Here is a 9769-nt window from a genome sequence, read left to right on the forward strand (position 1 = left end):
ACACTCACACACACACAGATATTCATATTTCATTCAAGATAATTTCTTCACATTTGTATCTCTTAGATATTAATTAACACCAATTCTAAGCCTCATGTTTATTTGATTTAGAATCTATTCCATTAATGAAATTAGAACTTTTTTAACAATTCGATGATGATGATGATGATGATGAAGCGAGTGAATGAAAAACAAGAACGTTTATCTCTATGTAAAAGCAGTGACTTCAGCTTTGATTCCTAAAGTTAGTCTGAAGATTTTCCTGGCATTTCCTCTTTATTGTAAATTTTCAGAAAATCTCTTAGGTCCTGTGAAAACTTTCATGAAGGTTCTCTAATAAATGGAAATGTTGTCCATAATGTTGAAAATTTTCATTGACCTTGGAGAAAGATTTAGAATTGAATTCCAAGGGCCAAAAGAGAAAATTCCAAGTTTCTTGGAAACACCATTCAAGACCCCATAAAAAACCTTCAATACTTTTTGTTTTAAATGTTGAAGGACCTATTTATATCTGTCCAAGAGCCAAAGGAAAATACTTGCAGGAAACATAAGAGAGAATCTCTCACAAATCTTACAAAAGTCTGCTGCAAAAGGTCTCTTTTGAGTCTCTTGGGAACCTTACAAGAACCTTACATGAAGGCCAGAATAATCTTCCAGGAACCCTAAATAACTATAAAATAACATTTAAAGAACCCTCCAGGCAGACTCTTACATAGGTTTTCACGGGCGGAATTTTCAAAGGAAACTTCTGCTAACACCCAACAACTCTCACAAAAAAAATCTTCTTACAAATTTTCAAAGTTTTTTCCCCAAAGACTCCAGAGGCAATTCCAGGAATTTCTTAGCAACATTTCAGAGGGGCTCAAAGAGTTTCGCAGGAAGTCTTTAAGGACCATCCAAGAGCTCTTAAAGGTCCTCCTGAAGACACTGCTTATGCAGGCTGGAAAGACTTTGTCCAGGGTTTTAGTCAGCTTGTATGCCCAAATGGTTCTTTGCTTGCTATATATGTGTAAGAAACCAAATGAATATCACTATACCAGTGATCATTTGTGAACAATGTTTCAATGTATATTGTTATTTGTACATTTTGTAAATAATAAAGAGATGTTATTACAGTATCTGTAATTCATTTGTTTGATGTTTGTCCTACAAGGATATTATTATAAATCTTAAATAAAATAATTAAAAATTATATATTTACAACCCATTTTATGTAATGAAGTTTTAAATGCAAGACAACTGAAAAATACATAATGAACAGAGGGTGGTAGATGACAGTTTGTGCGTGCACGTTGGTGCCCCACAAAACTAGCCCAAACGCAACCGGAAGCGGTAGCATATATATAAATATATATCTTAAAATATATATGTTGTTGAATATGACCGAAAGGGTATGATTAACAATTCTAACACGAATCTTTTCAATATTTCTTTCGTTTTTCTTCACTGTCAAGGGTAATTGAAAAATTAACTCTCCAAAATTCATTATTTGCATTTTTATTTTTGGTCTGATGCCTGAACGCAAACATTTGTGCCATATCACCTCACCCAAAACCAATATAAGTATGATGTATGATATGTGTAAACTAATCTTTGAAAATGTATGAAGTTTATGAAACGCGTTCAGGCATCAGACCAAAAATAAAAATGTAAAGAATAAATTTTCGAGAGTTAATTTTTCTATTACCCACGACAGGGAAGAAAATCGTAAGAAATATTGAGAAGATTCGTGTTAGAATTATTAATCTTACCCTTTTGGTCATATTCAACAACATATGTTTACAAGAAAGACTGCTACCAAAATAAACAAATTTTAGTATATATATATATATATATATATATATATATATATATATATATATATATATATATATATATATATATATATATATATATATACATATATATATATATATATATATATATATATATATATATATATATATATATATATATATAGATATATATACATACATATACATACATATATATATATATATATATATATATATATATATATATATATATATATATATATATATATATATATATATATATATATATATATATATATATATAGTTGAGTGTGTGTGTGTATGTTTAATAAAAGCTCAAAAGTCCGAAAAATGCGTAAATGACACAATGGCATATTCTAGTTTCCAAACGCAGGTTATCTTGTATGTTTATAATTTGAGAGGTAGACAAAGACAGACCGACAGACAATGAGGAAGAGGCATATTGACAGAGATGAGGAGATTGATAAAGAGGAGAGAGAGAGAGAGAGAGAGAGAGAGAGAGAGAGAGAGAGAGAGAGAGAGAGAGAGAGAGAGAGAGAGAGAGAGAGAGAGAGAGAGAGAGAGAGAGAGAGAGAGAGAGACAGACAGACAGACAGACAGACAGACAGACAGACAGACAGACAGACAGACAGACAGACAGACAGACAGACAGACAGACAGACAGACTTGAAGCAGACTATGTTAACACACAAAAGAGGTATTGAGTTGTGTTGCTGTTGTTCCTACTGAGTTCGTTCACAGTGTTGGTGAAATAGAGTGATTGTATTGTTCGCTGATTGTTGATGGTGATGGTCCGTAGTGATTTTAAGTGGGGATTCTTGGTGATATTATTTGCTGCTGGTGGTTTGCAGTTATTGGTGATAGTTGTTGATGATGGTGGTTTTTGGTGGTAATGGTGGTTGGTGGTGGTGATGGAGGTTGTTGGTGGTGGTGATTGCGGTTGGTGTTAATGATAATTGTTGGTGATGATGGTGTTTCTTGGTGGATGATGGAGTTTAGTGGTAGTGATGCTAGTTGTGTTAAGTTAGTGGTAGTTGCTAGTGGTGGAACGGTGGTTATGGGTGGTGATTGTGATCTTAGTGATGTTTACTGGAGGCGGTTGCTTGTCGATGGTGAAGATGGTTGTTGGTGGTTGATAATGCTGGTAGCTGGTAGTTGATGTTAGTGGTGATGGTGGGTACCCGTTTGTTGTGGTAATGACTGTAGTGCTAGTGATTGGCACTCGTTTGTGAAGGATTGTGGTTGTAGATTGTGGTGATATTGGTGCTTGCAGTTGTTGGTGGCGGCGACTTAGACAAAGACCAAGCACTGGAAGCTTGAGAAAAAACAAACCCACAGTTTTCTCACCAGTCCAATAGACAAAAGCTCATACAAATGTTACAAAACACAAAAAAAGAAGAAACAGTTCGATGGAGCTGAACAAATGATTCTGGGAGACGTTTCAAGACTCCCAATACTCTCTCGCTCTCTATTGGGAGGTATCGCCATGCCTCTAAGACGCACTCTCTCACACGCACTCTGCTTCTTCTCCACACCCCCCCCCTCCCTTTCTCTCTCTCTGTCACTCTCTCTCTCTCTCTCTGTCACTCTCTCTCTCTCTCTGTCTCTCTCTCTCTCTCTCTCTCTCTCTCTCTCTCTCTCTCTCTCTCTCTCTCTCTCTCTCTCTCTCTCTCTCTCTCTCTCTCTCTTTCTCTCTCTCTCTATGACTTAATAATGAAGTTGAATGTTGATATGCAGCATGATGAGAACGTCTAATAAATAACAGAACAATGATATGATGAATTAAGAAAATAATAAAAACGAACAAATTTAAAATTCATTGCGTATATGATGAAACAACCAAATTAGTAAATGACTACAGCAGTCTTCCTTAATACTCAATAACAATGAACAATACCAACGTCTCGAAAATACAAACGTGGTATTCCAATAAAACATTCCCAATTAATGATGTCATCTTCGATCTACCTATATTATTATGACCACCACAAAACATTCTAGAAGCCTGACGCGGCATCTACAAACTGGAACTCCTGGAAACATGCAAAGCAAACATAACGCGACACACTTGGAATATGTTGGTAGATAATACCAAAATCCTGAAATCTACCTCTGCATCCTCTCCTCTTGCAAATTATTTCTGAATTTGGCCGTTTGCCCGTTTGTCTGAAAATGGACGCAATTCGAAAATAACAAATAATTGAAAATAAATTTTGGATTTTTTTTTTCCAAAACAATAACTTAAGGGTCCTTTGATAGGTTTGGAGGGCAGGAAGTTCTCCTAAGGTTTTAAAACGAGATGAAAACCTTTAATTGAAAGTTTCCTTTCCTAACCTATCCGAGTAAGCCGGAGGAATCAAACAGCAAACGGGACAGTACATCACATTCGTGAGCCGATTAAATTTCAAATTACGTCCATTTTTGGCCATAGCACGCATTCGAGCGAAAAACTACGTTTTTTTAAGAGGATGGGTTGACCTCTGGCCTATGAAGATTGGAAACCCCTGGAAGTAATATTTATTATAGAAAAAAGACCCACCTTATATATAAAAAATTACGACTTCGTTTCCTTGCCAACACTGAGACCCAGATCTCACCCATCTTCACCACCTAACCCAATGTTTGACTTGCCCTCTCCTCTTACTTTATGTTTGATTACCCCCATAACCTCACCACATTCTCCGTCAACTATTTCTCCTGTATATTTAACCCAAAATTGTAAATCTTGATTTTTTTTTTACCTAAAGGAGTTCCAGAGCGGAACGAAACGTTGTAGAAAACAAATCTTCAATAATTACGAGTTTCTTTACCATTAATCTGGTAAATCTGACAAAGCATCTCATTAGAGGAGGTGCATTGGTTGGAGAAACATGCAGAAATAACTAGTAATGTGTTCCAATGCATACGAGAGTACCTAAATAATAGGAAGCAGATAGTTAATGTAGGGGTGAGACCTAAGATTGGCGTGATGTTACTAGCGAATATCTTGTTTCTGATATGTCAATGATCTTCCAAAATATATTGACTCATTGCACTCAATATTCGCTGATGATGCCAAAATTATGAAAAAGATTAAGACAGAGGACAACATGAGGCTATAAGAAGACCTGGAGCAACGGAAGATATTGTCCAACAATTGGCTATTAGAGTTTAACTCGAGTAAATGTAAGGTAATGAAGATAGGTGTAGGGAGCAGGAGGCCAGATACAAGGTACCATTTTGGAGAATAAACTTTCAAGAATCCGGGAGAGAGAGAAAGATCTGGGGATGGATATCACACCAGACCTATCCTCTGAACCCCATCAAGAGGATATAATCAGTGCATATGCTAGGTTTGCTAAAATATGAACTGCCTTCACAAACTTGTGTAATCATTTAGAATCTTTTATACCACAAATGTCAGACCAATCCTAGAGTATGTAGCTCCAGCGTGGAGTGTGTATCCAGTCAAGTACATGACTAAATTGGGGAAGGATCAAAGGTATGCCACAAAACAAGTAGCCGAGCTGAGGGGTATGAGCTACGAGGAAAGACTATTGAAACTAAAAATTCCGTCGGTGGAAGACAGAAGAGTTAATGAAAACATGATCACTACATATATGATACTCAGAGGAATTGATAGGGGTGGATAAAGACTGAGAACTGAGCACTTAAATGAGCCAAAGAGAGATTAGAAATAACATTTTTACTGTCAGAGTAGTTAACAAATGGAATGCATTAGGCAGTGATGTGGTGGAGGCTGACTCCATACTCAGTTTCAAATGTAAATATGATAGAGCCCAGTAGGTTAAAGAATTTGGACACCAGCTGATTGACGTTGAGAGGCGGGACCAATTAGCCGAAGCTCAAACCCTGCAAACACAATTAGGTGAGTACACACTTACACACACACACACACACACACACACACACACACACACACACACACACACACACACACACACACACACACACACATATATATATACGGGAGCCAGTGGCCAAGCGAACAGCACGCTGAACACGTGATCCTGTGGTTCCTGGTTCGATCCCGGGCGCTAGCGAGAAACGATGGGCAGTGTTTCTTTCACCCTATGCCCCTGTTACCTAGGAGTAAATAGGTACCTGGGAGTTAGTCAGCTGTCACGGGCTGCTTCCTGGGGTCTGTGGTGAGGAAAAAAAAATTGTAATAGTAGTAGTAGAAACAGATGATTGACCGTTGAGAGGCGGGCCGAATGAGCAGAGCTCAACCCCCGCAAGCACAACTAGGTGAATACAACTAGGTGAATACAAACATACAGAAGATTCAGAGAAGAGAAATAGAAGTAGAAGAAGTAGAAGTAGAAAAGAGAAGATTCAGCGGTATGTCACCAGGCTTGTCTCGGAACTGAGAGAAATCAGCTACGAGGAAAGGCTAAAGGAGCTGAACCTCATATCCCCGGAAAAAAGAAGAGTAAGGGGAGAAATGATAACCACCTACAAAATTCTCAGGGGAATTGACAGGGTGGACGAAGACAAACTCTTTAGCACGGGTGGAACACGAACAAGGAGACACAGGTGGAAACTTAGTACCCAGATGAGCCACAAAGACGTTAGAAAGAACTTTTTCAGTGTCAGAGTAGTTAATTCATAGAATGCACTAGGAAGTGCTGTGGTGGAGGCTGACTCCATACACAGTTTCATATATAGGTATGATAGAGCCCAGTAGGCTCAGGAATCTGTACACCAGTTGATTGACGGTTGAGAGGCGGGACCAACGAGACAAAGCTCAACCCCCGCAAGCAGAACTAGGTGAGTACACTTAGGTGAGTACGTGATTACACACACACACACACACACACACACACACACACACACACACACACACACACACACACACACACACACACACACACACAATCTCCAGGATGCAGCCCGTAACAGTTGTCTAACTCCCAAGAATTTATTTACTGCGAGGTGAACAGTGCATCAAACGAAATAAGCTCTGCCCATTTGTATGCTCTTGTATGACTTGTATGCTCAGGATGGGGTGGATTTATCCTGGGCTGATGTTGTTGCCAACTCGTTGGAACCTGTGGCTGGAGGTGTTTGTTTGGGTATAAACTGTTAACTGAGAGTGGTATGGGAATTGATATGGAGAAAGGAGGCAATAAAAGTATGTGTTGGTGGGGAAAAAAATGGCAAAGGGAACAGGGAAGGAGAAAGGCCTCCAAATAACAGTACACCTGAAGTATATTACACGAACAGTAGGAGTCTAAAAAACAAAGTAAACGATTTAAATGCTCTGGTTTGCACAGAAACAATAGATGTTATTGCATTTACCGAAACGTGGATGAATGTAGAAAACGGAGAACTATTAGCTGAATATCAAATACACGGATTGAAACTATTTCACACAGATAGATATATTAGACGAGGAGGGGGCGTAGCCATATATGTTAGGGAAAATTTGAAATGTAGTCTCAAAGAGGGAATGAAAACTGAGCCACACACAGAAACTATTTGGCTAGAATTCAACGAAAAAGGTAAAAATCTTATAATAGGAGTTATATACAGGTCACCAACCTTTCACCAAATGGAAGCACCAAACTTTCACCAAATGGAAATATATGTTATGAAATATCTAGAGCATCTAGGTCAAACAGTATTTGTGTCATGGATAACTTTAATTTTAGTGGAGTAAACTGGAATAACAGAACAGGGAATAATGAAGCAGATGATTTTCTAGTATTAATTGGCAAGTGCTTTCTTAAGCAACACATTAAGGAACCAAATCGGGAAAATAATATTTTAGACTTAGTGTTAACTAACAGGGAAACACAAATTAATGAAATTGAAATAGGGAGTGAGCTAGGGAACAGTGATCACAGAGAAATCAGAATTAGCATAGAATATAATAGATTTGTAGGAGAAAATTATGTTTAAGTGACAGTTTTTCGAAAACTGATTTTAATGGTCAAAGAATTTTTTTGTGTGAAATTGATTGGAAAGTCCTGGGCATGGGGTGGGCTGATCATGGAGTGAGACGTGAACTCAGCGATGGGTGATGTAAAAAGGGATTTCGACGTGGATTCAAAATCTAACATATTTAAAAACATTCTAAGCAAAGCTCAGGAACGTAGTATAACATACAAATTGAATAGATCGAATAGTAATGATCCGAAATAAATAACAAAGGATCTGAAAAACCTTAAAGGAGAAAAGAGAGCTTGGTACAAAAGGATTAAGAATGGGGAAGTCAGATTAGAACAAGAATTCGTCCAACTGGTTAGAAATGTTTAAAAAGAGATAACAAGGGCTAAAAGAAACTATGAAATTCGAATAGCTGAGCAAGCAAAGACACATCCCAAATTTTTTTCAGTTATCGAACAAAGATTACAGAAAGGATAGGTCCATAAAAAACTGAGATAGGTCAGATAACTGATAATGACGAAGAGATGTGTATTACTTTTAGTAAATATTTTATCTCTGTATTTACTTAAGAAGAACTGAGCATTATACCTTCAGCCGAACAAGTCTTTGTGGGTGGGAGAGAAGAGAGATTATCTTGAGATGATTTCGGGGCTTTAGTGTCCCCGCAGCCCGGTCCTCGACCAGGCCTCCACCCCCAGGAAGCAGCCCGTGACAGCTGACTAACTCCCAGGTACCTATTTACTGCTAGGTAACAGGGGCATTCAGGGTGAAAGAAACTTTGCCCATTTGTTTCTGCCTCGTGCGGGAATCGAACCCGCGCCACAGAATTATGAGTCCTGCGCGCTATCCACCAGGCTACGAGGCCCCTGGTAAACTAATTGGAGTTATGATTAGTAAGAATTTAAAACCAAAAAATCAATGCACAAATGTTCGTAATAAGGAAAATAGGACACTGGGATTTATTAATCGAAGTGTTAGTAACAAGACACCTAGTGTTGTTCTTCAGCTATATCTTGCTCTGGTTAGGCTCCATTTAGATTTTGCAGTTCAGTTTTGGTCGCCGTATGGCGACCAAATAGCGCCGTATGAAATGGATATAAATTCACGTGAACGTGTCCAGCGTAGGATGACAAAGTTAATCCCAAAAATCTGAAACCTGTCATATGAAGAAAAGTTAACAAAGCTTAAATTACATTTTTTGGAAAGGAGAAGAATTAGGAGTGACATGATTGAGGTATGCAAGTAGATGAATGGATATGTTCTTCTTTGTTCTTCTTTGTAATAGTAGATTTACAATATCTACCATTACAAAGAAGATATTAATAGGGTATTAAAAGTATCAACACAAGACAGAACACAAAACAATGGGCATAAATTTGATAACTTTAGATTTAGGAATGACCTGGGTAATTACTGGTTCTGTAACAGAATTGTTGATTTGTGGAACCAATTACCGCGTAAGTTGGTGGAGGTTTAAGGTCCCTCGATTGTTTCAAGCGTGGGTTGGACATGTATATGAGTGGGATTGGGAGGTTATAAATAGAAGCTCCCACGTATGGGCCAATAGGCCCAGTAAAGTTAACTTATTTTTATGTTCTTTTGTTCATTTGTTTGTGCCCGGAACGGTACTTTACGACTACGACTCCTGAGCGCTGTCCACTCCGCGGCGAGGACCTGGGTGTACTCACCAAATTGTGCTTGTGGGGGTTGAGCTTTGTCTCTTTGGTCCCGCTTCTCAACCGTCAATCGACTGGTGTACAGATTCCAGAGCCTACTGGGTTCTATCATATCTTTATTGGAAACTGTGTATGGAGTCAGCCTCCGCCACATCACTTCCTAGTGCATTCCTGCATTCCATTTATTAGCTACTCTGACACTGAAAAAAATCTTTCTAACGTCTCTGTGGCTCATTTGGGCACTAAGTTTCCACCTGTGTCCCCTTGTTCGTGTTCCACCCGTCCTGAAGAGTTTGTCTTTGTCTACCCTGTCAATTGGTGGGTGGACAATTGACACCCACCAATTGTGGGTGTCACAATTGGTGGGTGACAATTGTGAAATCCCTACTCATCCGCTGTATGTGT

The sequence above is a fragment of the Procambarus clarkii genome, chromosome 10 (assembly GCF_040958095.1).
Source record: "Procambarus clarkii isolate CNS0578487 chromosome 10, FALCON_Pclarkii_2.0, whole genome shotgun sequence".
NCBI classification, from domain to species: Eukaryota; Metazoa; Arthropoda; class Malacostraca; order Decapoda; family Cambaridae; genus Procambarus; species Procambarus clarkii.